The 13,865-nt window shown below is 42.8% G+C and overlaps 1 long non-coding RNA gene across 1 annotated transcript; it reads right to left on the reverse strand.

The window, feature by feature from the left end:
• Positions 1–214: 214 nt before the first annotated feature.
• Positions 215–6,613, reverse strand: LOC125416156 (uncharacterized). The gene is made up of 3 exons (XR_007236798.3): positions 6,253–6,613; positions 1,406–1,587; positions 215–321 (listed from the first exon to the last, which is right to left on the reverse strand). It is a non-coding gene; the product is annotated as an uncharacterized LOC125416156 (long non-coding RNA).
• Positions 6,614–13,865: the final 7,252 nt, after the last annotated feature.

The raw sequence follows: 13,865 nt of genomic DNA on the forward strand, positions 1-13,865 counted from the left end.
CCATCATATCTCCCTCACTCTGCCTTTTTCCTCCCAGAATTCAGTCCGGTTTTCCCTGCTTACCTAAGTTCTGCCCTATCAACAGACCAAGGCGGTTTCTTTATTCATTAACTAACAAGAACAACACATAGACAGAAGGAACTCCCACACCATTATATGAAAAGTGCTAAAAATATTTTTGTTGGTACAGGTGAACTCATTTCAGCAAGACTACCTTCTTTCAGTTTCTTTAGCTACCTTCTCTCAGTTTCTTTAGATCTTAGGTGTGGTTTCTCCAGAAATGAATCTTGAATGCCTTGATGGCATCTGGCCATCGCAGTCCTAGATAAGAATTAAAGTCATTAATTAGTATCAGTTGCTTTTCTTATGACTGCGACAAAGTACTTGAGAGAAGCAATGAAAGATAGGTTTAGAGTCAATGCAGTTTTTATTGACCATTGCAGGCATGGCATGGTGGAATGGTTTTTTGAGAGTAGAAGCAGGTATGAGATAATTGTTCACATCTCAGCAGGCAGTATGTGGAGAAACCTAGACAAGATCTGAAGGCTGGGCAAAACCTTCAAAGACCTGTTTCCGTAATGTACTTCTGCGGGCTATATCCTGCCTTCCTACAGGTTCCACAGTCTTCAAAATAGCTCTGTAAATTCACGGCCAAACACTCAAACCATGAAGCTGTTGGGAGACATTTCAGATTGTAATCATAATGTAAACATGACAGGCTTAAGGCAAGGTTGGTTGTCATCAGAATCACTAGGAGAGTTTTGTAACTCTTATACCTAGGCTTAACTCTTATACTCCCAAACAATGGAAGCAGAATGGGTGTGAATGGACCCAGCTCTCAACCCAGTAATACTTTTTCAAACATCCTATGGTATTGTATTTTTGGTTGTGAATCTAGCCTTTAATGACTAACCCATCTCTATCATAGGAGACTGTAGTAAGTATCTGTATTTGAAAACACTTCACCTGAGCTGAGTTTGGTGGTGCATGCCTTTAACCCCAGCACTCAGGAAGCAGAGGCAGGTAGGTATATCTCTTAAGTTTGAGGTTATCCTGGTCTACAAAGCAGGCTCCAGGACATCCAGAACTACACAGAGAAACCCTTCCTCAAAAACAAAAACAAAAACAAAAATAAAACAAAACAAAAACCAAACCAACCACCACATAAACAAACAAAAATCCCACAAAACTCTTCATCTTCCTAAAACATGTCCTGAATATTTTCTGGAATACAAGCCTTTGTGAATGTCTTTAATGTCTTGAACACACACCCTGTGTGTGGGGGCTGTCTGTCTCTTATCTCTGTCTCTAAAATATATTAAAGGTTGGTCTCTCTCTTTGAATCTTGGTCATAGAGATTTTTGACGGCTTCCATTTTACAATGAAGCCTTGGAGGTGGGAGTACCTTGTCCATGGTCACACAGCAAACTGGAGAACGAAGCTCCTTCCTCTTCCTGTGGTGTCCAGTTTTCTGCCACCCAGCCCCAGCGAGGAAGGGGTCAGGGTGGCCAAGTTGACATATGGTATTTTCTTCTATTTTCTGGTTAGTAGTTCTTTGTTCTTGGCCTCTCCCTTCCCGTCTGTGCCCTGAGAGAAAACAGCAGTTTAGAGGAGCTGAGTCTAGGTTTCCAAGCAGGGAAACTGAGTTCTAGAGATGGGAACAGCTTTGGCTGAGGGTCACAGAATCAATTTGTGAGCAGCCTAGAGAAGCCATGTTTGAAATTTCCAAGCTTCCCACCCCACACTGCCACCTCTTTCCGTACCCATTGGTTGTTTGTTTCTTTTTTTTCTCATTCCTATTCTTCAAGAGTCTCCTCATTGTTCATGTTCCCATATCTTTCCTGCTTAGATCCCAGGGTAGCATAGAGTAATAGTAAACCCTGTAGTGGTATATTATTTTGTATTTTAATAAATAAAGCTGCCTGAAGATCAGTGCAAAGCAGCAGGACTAGTCAGCCATACAGGTCAGGCAATGGCACACATCTTCAATCCCAGCAGCCACACTAGTCAACCATAGAAGCGGGGCAGTGGTGGTGCACACCTTTAATCCCAGCACTAGAGAGGGCTATATGATGGGATGAGACAGGAACTCACTCTCTTTCAGTCTGAAGATTTTATAGAGGTAAGAGCTCTCTAGTGGCTGGCTGTTCTGCTTTTCTGATCTTCAGGTTGAACCCTAGGGTCTGCCTCTGGGTTTTTATTATTTGTGCTACAAAACCCCTGTCTCCTGAACTTCAGGAATGAGGTTTTCATGTGCTGTAGATGGAAGTGGATGGTGGTAAGGGTGGCTCCCTCAGTGTTCACTGGCAGGTTCAGGCCACGACAAGCTTTGTGTCAGATTGGCTGGTACTCAGCAAGCTCTTTTATGGATTCAGCTGGCGCATCTTGCTGCTTCTTCTGGAAATGGGCACTGGGAGCAGATGCTTGCCTAGTTGACCTGCCTGTGATGAATCAAGAGAATGTGAGGTGTATTTCAGCAAGTGATGGGTGGTCTAAGTGCTGGTAACTTGAGGCCTGTCATGAGCAAAGGAAACACAAAGGGCGGGGGCTAGAGACGGAAGGTGGAGCCAGGATTATGAGTAGGCTCCAAGCCACTGCCTTATTTGTTCACTGATTCATTCATTTAGTTATCGTGGCCTAATAACTTACTAGGCGGATAATTCAGTCTCTCCGTCATTCAGCCCTAGCCCTAACTGTAATGGTAACATTTCTGGGGCATTTGCATTTCAGTGTGACCCACAGTGGTTCAGGGATCCTGGAGCTCCACTTTGCTGATGTAACAGAGAGGTGATGCATCTGGGCTTGGAAGGAGAAAGGAGTGGGGAGAAAAGGGGCTGGCAGAAACTTACCACTCAGCCTAGCGAATAGTGAATATACAAAAGAGAAAGTAGTCCTGACATTGTCAGTGAGAGAAGTCCAAGCCCTCCTGCATATCACTTCAGGGGATTGCTAAGTATGTGTCATTGATTAGAAAAGATATTCTACCATATGTAGGATTGTTATGGAACCCCTAGTAACTGAGGTGTCCTGGAAACCCAGGGTCTTCCTGAGTTTTGAGTTTCTTTCCCAGATCTCCTGATGGTCAGAGGTGTAGATGGGATATGTACAGTGCCTGTTCTGAGATTCCCTCCCTCCCCATGCCACAGAGGATAAGACTGTGATGTATGGAGACTGGGCAGCCCTCATCAGTATCATATCTGTAAATAATGTGGATGCTAAGGCTTGGTCCCCAAGCCTTGCAAGCTAAGACTCTTGCAAGCTAAAATGACCACTACATCTTCCTGTAATGGATTAATGGGCCTCACAGTTTATGAGAGCTCTCTGTTAATATACTTTTGTATGCTGCCATTTACTTGGTGTGTGATAACCTTGCCGTCAGCCTCTAAAGTTTTTCATGAAGTTATATGGTTTGATTCCTGTTTGTCTCCTACAGGCAGTCTAAAACCTGGCATGGATTAGATTCTGGATAAATATTTGATGTAGTAAATTGAACACCAGGTTCCTAGGAATACCTTGACTCTTATACAAATAATAATAATAATAATAATAATAATATTTATTTGAAAATTGTTCCTGTTGGGACTTATAAAGGGTTTGTTCTTTGGCAGCCCCCAGGTTAAGCATTCTCTCTCTCTCTCTCTCTCTCTCTCTCTCTCTCTCTCTGTCTCTCTCCTCTTTCTTTCTCCCTCTTTTTCCCTCTCCCTCGTTCTTTATTTCCCTCTCCCTTTCTGTGCATATGTGTGCATGCGTGTGCAAAATTCTAGTTATTCTTTGTAGCAATTATTCAGGGCAGATTCTCTGGTGGAGGAGGAAGACTTTATTCATGTCTGTTGGATGCTGTTGATCTCAAAATTCCTGCTTGCCAACATCCAAAGACGATAGGAGCAGAAGTACTTTCTCTTCCATTAAGCATGCTTCACTTTTTCAGGGTCTTGCTCTCAGACCCTTGGCTTGAGAATTCTCAGCCTTCTCGCTCTCATTTCATAGAAAATTCTAAAATGTGTCTTAGAAGATTCTCTCGTGCACAGTTTCCTATTAGTTCCTGACATGTGTCCTAACTGAAGCCTTAGACCTGTCTGTTGGGGAGCAGAGTTCCCTTTGGTCTAGATACATTTGTGTGTACATGTGTAGATGCACTCTTGTGTATGTATGGTTGGCAGGTTGTGTGTAGAACCCTGGCAGGTCTCTGTGTGGAAAGTTTAGCTTCTCAGACACCACAAAGACACAGTCACAGGAAGTTGTTCACAAGACATATAAAACGGCTTAAGGATCTGGAGAAATGGCTCAGCCGTTTGGAGCCCATGCTGCTCTTGAAGAGGAGCAGAGTTCGGTTCTCAGCACTCACACCAGTCAGCTCCCAGCCATCTATCGCTGTCTCTAGGGTATCCTTATGCCTCTGTCCTCTGCAAGAACCACATATATGTGCATCCCCACCTAGATAATTACAAATAAATCTTTAAAAATAAAAAAGAAAAACTGTTTTCACTCTCTGGTCTACTAGGTAGTGGATCTAATCCTATGTCATATATATTGGCGGCCATGGTGAGGCCAGGACTCACCCCATACTCAGGAGATCATGTGACTTTCTTGCTCACAGAGAATAGGCTACTACTCCAATGCAAACCCATTTAGAATAAAATCCTTAAACTTTCCCTCTTTGCAATAAATAATACCCTGGCTCCCCAGGGTCCCTGGTTATGTGCACCAAGAGACTCATCTCTAAACCCATTCTCTGAAATTTCTTCCCCCTAATGGGCTTATTAATGGAGAACTTTTTCTCACATCACATAAAAAATATGGAATGTGGAATTCAGCGCTGCCCCAAAATGTCTTTTTGGTTTCTCTGCTTCCTACTGCCTCATACTTTATGCCAAAGTTTATGAGTCTGTAATTTCCTGGAAGTTTATATAGCATGAAAGAAAGGAATGTGATAAAATATGCAGCTTAATTGTAAGAACCACATACTAATCTCACTAATGTGCTAGATTAAGACTGTAATTCGAGAAGCTGCAAGGTGGTTAAACTGATTTAGAGCAAACTGTCCCCTAAGTCTCTTTGTCTGTGCCCATATTTTATGCCACCTCGACCTAATAATTTACTTTATTTAGGTTATTGATTTAGAGTCCAAGAATAATAATGTCACATTGGACTGTATGTTATTTAGAATAATCTCCTCTCATGCTGAGCTCTGTGAGCCTCCCAGACAAATCCTGCTCATGGCAGTGTCCCTGCCAGAGGGCTTAATTTTGCTCTAAGACCACAAACATCTCATTTTTGAGTCATAACCCAGTGATCCTGGCTCCTGCAGCAGTGTTAAGGAGTCAGACATTGACAGGAAGGGTCACTTTGACTGACTCTCACCCAGCATCCTTGGATAGTGGGATCCAGGGCTCTGAGGCCATGGTACCAGTTCAAAACTTTGGGTGAACTCTCATCTTTAAGCTGAAGTTTGGCTGCATAATACAGCACTGGTTAGGCCCGTTTCGCACCTTAGGTGAGGAGCCCATGATATGGTATAGTAAGTTCAGCATCTTCCAATGATGGGGATTTCAGAGAAGAGGAGGGGCTTCAAAAACATTTTCTAATATCAACATTTTTTTGAGCTGTAAAGCGTTTAGTTATCCTGGGGGAAAAGGCAAATCCTAGTTCTGGATATTTGGGCTTAGCTATGCCTCATTCCCTAGAAATAATGGTGACATACTTTTGGCCAAGGAGGTGGTAAAACTGTCCGAGAGGTTAAAAGAGCCAAAAAAAAAAAAATGGAGATTGAAAATTCTCTGAGTGGTTCGGTAGAGTACACTGTCCAGAGTTTGGGCTTCATCCTCAAAGTACCAGGAAAGAACTCAAGAAAAAAACCATCATGGAGCTAGACTGGGGATTTGAACTCAAGTTCTAATGCTCTCCAGGCTAATAGCCAAGCCGGACCATTCAGGAGAGCCCATGCGATGCATTAGCAGTTCTCCATGAGTGAGTCTGGACTTGTGCTGGTAGCTAGGGTCAAGGGAACGCTGCTTTGGTCATTTACAGGAGCAAATGCAAATGTCTCCTTCACACATCAAGGTCTTAGTCCCATAATGTTCAAGAGACATTTCTCTGAGTTCCTGAGAACAAAGTCCAGACTCCTGGGCACCATCCTGGAGATCACTGCTTGGACTAAACCTAGCCACCTCTTTAGTTCTGTCGCTCACATTTTGTTCACTCTTCTACAATCACATCAACCTCCTACTGCTTCATTGCAAAGCTTGTTCTCACCTCATGACATTTGTACACTTTCCATCTCTTCCTGGGGTGCTTCCTTCCAGACTTCACTCCTTCCTTCCTCATCCTCCTGTCCAGACTTTGTAGAGGGCTTCCTCAAGTTAAACTTGTTTGGTCTTTCAGTACATCCCATGGGTTCCCTGTGATTCCTCTTTCATTCCTCCTCTCTTTTTTTCTCTCTTTCTCTTTCTTTCTTTTTTCTTTCCTCTTCCTCCTCCTCTTCTTTCCCCTTGTAGAACACTGTGAAGTCACATATTTGTTGAACACCTATTTTTTGTTTTTCTTTACATTGCAAGCTCCAGGAGCCTAGGAACCCAGGTTGCTTTGTTTCCATTGTGGTGTTGAGAACCTTGGACAGTGCCCAGCAAAAAACAAACAAACAAACAAACAAACAAAAATACAGGTTGGATAAATGAAAGAGGACCATCATCACCCTTCTTGGAAGCAGTGAAGTGGAGTTCACAGGTGGGATTACCCAACTCTGTTTTCCTGCTTTGATTTTAAGTCATTCAGGGACTGTGGTTTTATTCCCTGGACATCTGCTCATTTTCATTCTCAATATAATTGTCAGTTTTTGTGCCTAACCAGAGACTTCCTGTCTGCCAGATAGACAGTTATAATGTCTTGTTTGTGTGCCACAGGGCTCTGGATTCTAACGGACAGACACCCAGCTCAATGAAGAGAAGCAGAGAAATGGGCTTACTGTAAAGATGCTGAATTCATCCTGGAATCCAAGGGCATTGATGTGGCTTCACCATAGTAACAGATGTTCTAGGCTTCCAAATGTCCTTTCCATAAACTGACTGTTCTGTTTTCATCCCCCATTCCTTTATTCCTTCTCTTTCGCCTTCTCCCTCACCTCCTATCTCTTCTATTCCTTTCTCTACCTAGCTTTGCATCTCACTTCCACACATGCCCTCAATGCTTGTTGCCTTTAGGGCTAAGCTCCAGTGTTCCCTAGCTCTCTTGTATGTCATGTGTTAATATGTGCTCAGCTCAGGGAGTTGCCTCGGTAAAGGCAGCCGTGGCAAAGTTGTAGGGCCACATAGGAGCTTGAATAGAATGTGGATGGAGCGGGGAGATTCCCTTAGCAGGAATGGCTACTAGACTTCTTGCCTCAGCAGGAAAATGAACCTGTCACTGACCACACTGATCAAAGTTATGCACTCATTGTACCTAAGAGAGAAACAGGGTGAAGTCAGGAACTGTGAGGTTTTACTTGGATTGAGATACAACATTTTGCTTGACTTCTGGAATAATCTGCAGAGCCTGTATTAAAATGAATCAATATTCTGAGTGGTTTTGGTTTCAGGATGAGGTGTAATATTCCACAGAATTCTGTGGAATCAAGAAAAGATTTAGAAGAGGGCACTGGTCACTTATATGAGATCAAAAAGAAGATGGGTGAGGAAGTCATGCATTTGCTCATAGAATGAATGGGCATCCAGCCAGAGGATTGGGCTGCAGCTGTAGTACACCTTCTCTTTGCTGTGAAGCGAGTCACTGCAATACTGTGCTGCTATCCTCTTGAAGGGGCAGGAAATGACCCATGCCTCTTTATTCTGAGCCTTATGTGAATACATCTCATTGATGAGACTCTATTTGTCTTCAGAACACTCACTGCAAGGGAATCATGTAGTTTTTAGCTTCTCAAGTTTATAATGCAGTAAAGCATATAGCATAGAGACAATTTTCAAGTACCATTTGCCCCTTAATCTCCATAGCTACCACTAAGCTGTCAGTTGGTGAGATGCATGCCCACACTGATATGAATACAAATGTTCTTCTGGGTGAGTTAATTTCACTGTTGTCTTCTGAGAACTTTTTTCTTTTCTAAGTTTTAAAAATTTTTATTTTATGTATATTTGCTTTCTTTATGAGTGTATATCTGTGTACTGCATGCATGCAGTGCCCATGGAGACTGGAAAGGGGCTTTAGACCTCCTGGAATTGGAGTTAAACATGATTGTTAGCCTCCTTGTGGGTGCTGAGAATTGAGCCTGGATCCTCAGGTAGAACACCCAGTACAGTACTCTTAACCACTGAACCATCTCTTTGGCCCCTTTTGGGTATTCTTGATATTATTTCTAGTCTGGGAATTCAAGTCTAATAAGTTAACAGAACCACTAGATTCCTTGTGTGTATCAACCATCCCCAAAGGAAGCTAGCAGAGTAATAGAGCAAAAATAAACTAATTATTCAGAAATCCTATGGCCTCCCCCCAATTCTCAGATGGGGAAACTGAGGCTTTGCAAAGGTACAAAGGTCACATGGGCATAGATGGGACTCCCTTCTCCATACCTGCATGTCTGCTTAGGAAGTATTTTGATATATCTGGCTCCTTTTGTTTCCTCACATCCTTTTGACAAGGTACTGTAATTTTACAGAGGAAGTGGTCCAGGGTCTGCTTAGCAAAGCAAATGAAGGTTATATTTTACAGCACGGGTATGGCTGTTTCACTGAGTCCAGAATGGACTGGATGCCTCCCCCAGCTCTGTGAGTGGGCATACATGCTATGGTGCATGCATGGAGGTTAGAGAACAGCTTGTGTAGTTGCTTTCCTTCTTGTGTTTTTGTATGGATTCTGGGGAGTCAAACTCCTCCTGAGCTATTTTGCTGACCTAGGAGCCATCTTAGTGAGGATGAAGTGAACACCACTCCATTGGCTTGAAACCCTGATGTGCCAGGTAATTTTTTCTGTGCTGTAACAACTATATCTGACAGAAGCCATGTTAAAAAAAAAAAAGAGTGTTGTGGTTTAAGTAAGAATGGTCCCCATAGACTCATATATTTGAATACTTAGTCACCAGGGGGTGGCACTATTTCAGGATTTGGAATTGAGGCCTTGCTGGAGTAGATGTGTCCTTTCTGGGGGTGTGCTGCTGGGGATGGTCTTTAAAGTTTCCAAAGCCCAAACCAGCCCCAGTGCTGCTCTCTTTGCCTGTGGATCAAAATATAAAGCCCCCAGCTACAGCTTTAGCATCATGCATACCTACCTGCTGCCATATTCCCTGCCATACTGCTGATGGAGTAACCATCTGAAACTGCCAGCAAGTCCCTAAATAAGTGATTTATTTGATAAGAGTTGCTTTGATTATGGGGTCTCTTGACAGCAGTGGAGGGAAGGTTTACTGTGACTCCCAGTCTCAGTATGCCATGGCACTGAAGGCATGGGTGCCATAGCTGCAGGAGTGTGTGATAGAGTCTTTTTTCCTCTTGATGCATCAAGAAGCACAGATTTCAGAGTAAAACTAGAAACTGATGATTCCTTTCAGGTTCACTGCCAGTTACCCACATCTATTAACTAAATCACAGTCTAGAGTTTCCACAATCTTTCGGAAGGATAGTGCTACCAAGTATTCAAACACATGAGCCAAAGATGCATGACCATCTTAAATGAAAAATGGATTCAGACTATTAAAGGCCCCATAGTTTTTATAATTGTGGTTTGAAAGAAAATGACCCAAAAGGGAGTGGCACTATTAGGAAGTGTGGCTTTGTTGGAGTAGATGTGACCTTGTGGGAGGAAGTGTGTCACTGTGGGCGTAGGTTTTGAGGTCTCCTTTGCTCACACTACTCGAGTAAGACAGTTCTTCTGTTGCCTTCTGATCAAGATGTAGCCAGCAACATGTCTGCCTGTACACTGCCTTATTCCCAGCTGTCATGTTCCCCACCGTCACGATAATGAAACGAAACTATAAGCTCAGAAACTATAAGCTGCCACCTCAATTAGATGTTTTTTTTTTTTAAAGAAAAATCTTTTTTATTTTTTATTTTTTTTTTAGTAAATTTTATTAAATTATAAAAGTTTCCATTTCCGCCCCCCCTCCCAACACCCTCCCACTCCCCCCACTCCCCCCCTCCTTCCCCTCCGTCCCCCAGGGCAGTCAGGGTTTCCTGCCCTGTGGGAAGCTCCAGCTCCCTCCCCCTCCCTCCAGGTCCAGGAAGGCGAGCATCCAAACAGACTGGATCCCCAAAATCCAGCATATGCAGAGGAAACAGGTCCCAGTGTCATAGTCAATGGCTTTTCAGAAAGACCCCGGGCCAGCCACAGTCAGAGAATCCGGCCAAATTCCGAGAATCTGGCTAGATCACGTCCTCGTTCAGTCCCAGTCCGACTGGCCCTGGTAAATTCTCATCAGATCCGTTCCCTTGTATCAGTGGGTGATAGCATCCCTCGCAGTACTGATTTCGTCTTTCATGTTCCTCCTCCTTCCGCTCCCCCTCCGGACCTCGGGGGGCTCAATCCGTTGCTCCAATGTGGGCCTCCGACTGCATAGCCGTCCTTCGCCAGACGAAGGATCTATGGTGATAAGCAAAATATACATCAGTATGGTCATGGGCCACGGCCGATTCAGGCACCCTCTCCTCTGTCCAGAGAGCAATCTGGGGGATTTCTCCTTGGACCTGGGATCCCATATATAATCTAGTCTCCTGTAAACCCTAAAATGGCTCCCTTGTATTCACTCATAAGTGGATTCTAACCATAATTAAAGGTCTTTGAGCCTATTATTCGTGATCCTAGAGAAGCTAAATAAGAAGATGAACCTGATGAAGATTATTTAGCTATCCACCAGGAGGTAGGAAATAGACAAGAGTCCCAGGTAACCTCGGGTGCATGGGGGGGTGGGAGGGTCGATGGAGGGGGAGAGGGCTAGAGAGAAGGGAGTAGGGGAGGAACGGGGAAAGCTTGGTGGCCGGGGATGGGGGGGGGAGGTAGGATGAATATGGGATCAATTAGATGTTTTCCTTTATAAGAGTTTCTGTGGTCATGGTGCCTCTTCAGAGCAATAGAAACCCTAAGATAATAATAGTTTCTTATTTTGAAATTATAATTACATCATGTCTCCCTTCCCCTTTCTTTAACCCTACCTATGCATAATCATGCCCTCTCTCAAATTAATGGTTTCTTTTTCTTTAATTATTGTCACACACACACACACACACACATGCACACACACCCCACTTCTCTCTTGCTCTCACTCCTAAATAAATTCTACCGGTTCAGTCCGCATAATATTGCCTATGCTCTCATAAGTCTCCATAGTTTTAATAGTTCCAACACTGCTCGTAGGTTCCGATACCAAAGTTTCCTACAAGAGTCAAGATATTCTGTTAGCCATGATCCTCTGTTGAAATAAGACAACAATAATGAATAACATTTCCGATATCCAGTGGCACAGAGGAAGGATTCTCATTCCGAGAGGGAAGAATGGAGATACAACAAGAAGTGATAAAAATTAAAACAAGACACCAAGCAGCTGGGTAAACATCTTGCAGCTCCACATTCCACATCTGGGAATATGGTGGCATCATGTTGACTTCAGTGGACTTGGATAGCTCTATTTTGCCCTAATGTCCATGGCACAAGAGTTCTCTCTTAGGCCAGCCTCATTCAATGCCTAAAGCTTCCCTTGGCAGATATTCTACATTTTTGGCATCTGCAGCATCCTGAAATATCCATTACATAGTTTGTTTTGGAGCTCCAGAGACTCTGATCCTGATGGACATTGCCTAGTCTCATCAGCTGCTTTTTAAAAACAAATCTTGGAACTCCCTTCCACGACTCTGTAACTCTCATATTGTGCATGCCTGAGAAGTTTAGTACCACATAAAATCAACATTTGCTGCCAGCTTGAGGTATATCCATATTTTCTTGGAACATGACTGAGTGCCTGAATGGCTAAACCTTGGAGAAAACATTTCTGAAGACCACCCTGTTAGAAAAGATGCTGCCACAGTTGTAATCAGAGATTGCACTTTCTGTTCCCAGATGCCCAGAGCTGAATAATCACACAGAAACTGTATTAATTACAACACTGACCAACGGTTCATGTATATTCCAAGCTAGTTCTTATGTCTTAAATCCACCCATTTCTATTAATCTATGTATTGCCAAGAGGCGGTGGCTTACCATAAATGTTCTGGTATCTTTCTCCTTTGGCAGCTACACAGTGTCTCTTTGACTCTGCTCCCCCCCCACCCGGTTAGGATTTCCCACATGTCTATAATCTGCTAAGCCATTGGCCAGAACAGCTTTATTCATCAACCAATAAAAGCAACACATAGATAGAAGAAGATTACACATCACAGTTTCACTTTTTGCTTTCATAGCCCCTCTTCAGTAATTGGGTTCTTAAGTGAGAACTTTTTAAATGAATTTTCATCTTTGCACATTGAAGCCTTCAATGGATTGGGCCTCACCCTCAAGACACCTTTCTAATTGTTCCAGTGCAGTCTATGATTTCTCTTTGATGCTATTATTTTCCTTAACAATTACAGATATTTTGTCTGTACCCACTATGTTTGCAACTTTAAATGGGCTCAAATTCCTTTCTTTTTCAAAGTGCACATTTTTATTGCACCTTTATGCTCAATTTTCATTGCAAAACTGCAAAAAAAAAAATAGTGAGTGATAACCATGCCACAGCTTGAAAGCTAAAATTTACTCTGCCAGATAAATTAGTTCATTACTTTTACATTTGACCAACTCAAAATTTTAGAACATAGGCAAATTCTTTGTCAGGATATAACATGAAGGCCGTCTGGCTCAGTTCTTGATAGCTCTGGTTCCTGTCTGAAGCCTCATGAGTGTCATGTGTTCTCTCCACATTTCTGTTAGCATTCTGGTCTTCTGACATCTCACTGTGATGGCCTTTTAGGGTCTACTTTATAGGATCCTAGGGCTTCTCTAGCTCACTGCTCCAATTCTTCCAGATTGCTCCAGTAAACTAGCTCTGATGACCAATGTACCACATGTTTAGGCTTATCACAGCACCAGAGCCATCCTAGTGCTGATTTTCTGTAAGCTTTCGCTCAGGTGTGATAAAATACCTAACAGAAGAAACCACAAGAACCAAGATTAGTTTTGGCTTGTCGTATCAGTCCATCATGACAGAGAAGGCATGAAATTCACAACATCTGGAACATGTGCTAGAAGCTGCTCTTATCTTGGTTAAGGACACAGTGAGTTCCAGAGGCAGATAATATTTTCAAGGTCTGTATGCAGCCGTTCTTTTCTGCTAGCCGGCCACAGTCTTCTCGAAGCAGCACCACTCGCTGCTGTGGGTCAAGTGTCCCACTGCAAATGAAGGAATTTCACACTCAAATCATAGTACTTGACATAATCAACCCTTTTAAATCAAAGTCCGGGAGTGGGGAAGGTCAAGATCTCAATGGCTCTTGGAAGTTCATGAGAATCAGCCCATCACAGCAGCCGGCAGATGAGCGTCTGATGATTGGAAAAGAAAGCCAGCAAAAACATCTTCCTCTCTTTTCCAAGAGAACAAACATACCCTGAATCTAGAGACAATTTCTACACAGGACCGATTATTGGACTCATATTGTGAAGAGGTTTCTGTTTTCTGATGCATCCTTCCAGTTTCCTTCCAGTTTTGGCCCCTGGAAGGGTTTCATTCTGCCTTCACAGTGGCAGAATAACAATAACTATATATATATATATATATATATATATATATATATATATATATGTATGTATAACATCAGTGCTGTTATATATACATACATAATGTATGTATATATTTCCTTGTTGAATTTTACACATTAGTTTTTTAATCATACATTCTTTTTCAGAAGCCTAGATGTTTT

The sequence above is a fragment of the Myodes glareolus genome, chromosome 3, assembly GCF_982192425.1.
Source record: "Myodes glareolus chromosome 3, mMyoGla1.1, whole genome shotgun sequence".
NCBI lineage: Eukaryota > Metazoa > Chordata > Mammalia > Rodentia > Cricetidae > Myodes > Myodes glareolus.